Consider the following 3,092-nt stretch of genomic DNA (forward strand, 5'->3'; position numbering starts at 1 on the left):
TCTATAGTTTAAATCATACTGCAATACAACATGGTTTACTGTAGTAAAAACTAAAGCATATTGCAGTATTATATAAAGTATAATACATACAAGCAGGAGCATTCATTAACAGAGTACTGTATACTATAGTATATAAAGTACTGCATATTACACTTTACTATAGTATGGTTCATGAGGACACTATAGTATTTACTAACTAAATAAATGACTATAGAATATTTTAAGTGGACGAGTTCATGATACGAGCAAGCGCCAAGCTTATTTGCATAATAAGAGCATATTTAATGAGAAAGACCCCACCCGAACTGAACATAAAACTCAAACATACACACACACACACACACAGTCAGAGACGCACACAGGCACGCGCGCGCTTGAGCAGTGCGATCGCGCGCTCTGTCAATTCTGGACTCTCTCTCTCTCTTTCTTTCTCTCTCTCTCTCTCTCTCTCTCTCTCTCTCTCTCTCACACACACACACTCACTCCACCGTGCGGAACCCTCTGCCGCTCGCCAGTTCTTCTCTCCGCGTCTCCGGGACTTTAACTCCGCGCTTCAGGTGAGTGAATCTGCCCTGATCTCTGCATTTCACGTGGTGTGTGTGTGTAAATATATGTGTGTGCGCGTGACAGACAGAAAGCGAGATGTGAGATGTCGTTCAGGTCTGTCTGTCAGGAGTGTGTGTGTGTGTGTGTGTGTGTGTGTGTGTGTGTGTGTGTGTGTGTGTGTGTGTATGTGTGAGTGTGATTATGTCTGTCACTGTGTATGTGTGCGAGTGACCAAAATGCTGATCCGCCGTTTTGTTGCGAAACTCCAGTGTTTGAGTCAGAGATGTGGAGCTACTTTATGCACACAGTATTACTGTAGTGTGTGTGTGTGTGTGTGTGTGTGTGTGTGTGTGTGTGTGTGTGTGTGTGTGTAAGTTGACTGTCCTACAGGTGAAGCTGCGAGACTCGATTTATTTGAATGCTTTGATCAGTTTAATGTGCCTGAAAGTTCCCTTTGTGAACTGTGCATGTGAAAAAAGCCCAGCTGCTGGGTTAATTTGCTGAATTCAATCTGTAGCCCAAATTTAACCCCAGAGTTGGGTCTGTTCTTAATTTATCCATGTTGAAAAAATGTATTTATTTTGTTTTAATGCATGTTAAATAAATAAATAAATATTCAAACCCTTTAAAAAATGCTGAGTTGTCGTAAACCAACATTGGGTCAAATAAGGACATTTTTCCATTAAATGGCACTTTTTAACTTTATTAATAATAATAAATAATAATAATATAAATAAATAATAATATAAATATGCATAGATAATATATATATATATATATATATATATATATATATATATATATATAAATAAATAAATATAAATAAATAAATAAATATAAATAAATAAATAAATAAATAAATTGATTTCTAATAAACCTGAATTAGTCTGAATACACAAATTCACTTCAATTTATGCCACTATTAATGGCCTATTATTAATATTTATTAGAAACAACTTATTTAATCAGAACACATTCATATGTTCTTCTTTTAACACATTAAAAACATGTAGTGATGATAAAATCACAGTACTTTGAGATTCACCACAAATCTGTATGATTATTATATTCATATACCACAGAATTATGATGATATTGATCCTAAAACTGATCGCTTATAATTTATTTTAATGTGTGCATATGCTCTTATGCTGAACTGCCACGGTGATACAGTATGCTAAAATGATTTCTCAGGTAACTAACTCATAATATGATTAATTGTTTAAATATGATTAATAAACTGGCATTATTGTGATTGCATTTATTCACACTAATAAGACTCCTATTTAAGAGTTTATTGTAGAGTACACAATAGTATGTTTTTATATTTATATGTAGTATTTTTGCTATATTCATCCACGATTGCACTTTAATATTTAGCATTATATTGTGTGTTTTATAGTTATTCTTAAGCATTTATGTATATACTGTAGAGTGATGTTTTTGTGTACAGTCTGAATGCATTATTTACACCATGCAGTTAAAGTTGTGCTAGCGAAGTGACTTCTTATTTACAATACATATAACTGCAGTATTTGGAGATTTATTATGATTCTGTATGATTACCAAATCCATATCCTTTTGCACTTTGATATTTTAGCAAATATTTATGATGTTATTATTCAAATTATTATTAGGATTTATACACCCAGATCATTAGTTCACATTTTAAGGATATTATATTATATTATATTATATTATATTATATTATATTATATTATATTATATTATATTATATTATATTATATTATATTAATATGTTATTGTATATTATTATATTATTATATATTATTATATATTATATTTATTATATTATTATAGATTATATTATATAAAAATTATATTATTTATCATATTATATGCATTATATTATATTATATTTCTAGATTTATATTTGAATATAACAAATTAATATGATATAATATATTATTTAAATTATATTATACATTTTATATAATGTATGTATTATAATTGTAAATTGTGAAATATGTATTATAATTGTTCATTGTGAATAATATAATAAATAATATTTAAATAAAATAATATGCATAATAACACATGTAATAAATTGACGTATTATCAACTTTATATAATGAAATAAAATATAGTATAATATACTATGTAATATGTAAATTGTATGTAATAAAATAAATGTCATTTAATATGTAAATTAAACTGAATTTAATATAATATTCATTCATTCATTCTCTTGTCGGCTTAGTCCCTTTATAAATCTGGGGTCGCCACAGCGGAATGAACTGCCAACTTATCCAGCACGTTTTTACGCAGCGGATGCCCAACCCATCTCTGGGAAACATCCACACACATTCACACACACACTCATACACTACGGACAGTTTAGCCTACCCAATTTACCTGTACCGCATGTCTTTGGACTGTGGGGGAAACCGGAGCACCCGGAGGAAACCCACGCGAAAGCAGGGAGAACATGCAAACTCCACACAGAAACGCCAACTGAGCCGAGGTTCAAACCAGCGACCTTCTTACTGTGAGGCGACAGCACTACCTACTGCGCCACTGCTCCG

The 3,092-nt window shown here is 31.1% G+C and overlaps 1 protein-coding gene across 2 annotated transcripts in view; it reads left to right on the forward strand.

Annotated features, from left to right (window-relative positions):
* The first annotated feature begins 510 nt into the window (after positions 1–510).
* The window catches only part of ecel1 (endothelin converting enzyme-like 1), a 69,118-nt gene continuing 66,536 nt past the window's right edge, over positions 511–3,092 (forward strand). For both annotated transcript variants that reach the window (XM_087282292.1, NM_001442655.1), the window contains 1 exon segment: positions 511–557. The gene's annotated coding sequence lies outside the window, so the exon portion shown is untranslated.

The sequence above is a fragment of the Danio rerio genome, chromosome 15 (genome assembly GCF_052040795.2).
Source record: "Danio rerio strain M-AB ecotype USA chromosome 15, GRCz13ab, whole genome shotgun sequence".
Classification (NCBI taxonomy): domain Eukaryota; kingdom Metazoa; phylum Chordata; class Actinopteri; order Cypriniformes; family Danionidae; genus Danio; species Danio rerio.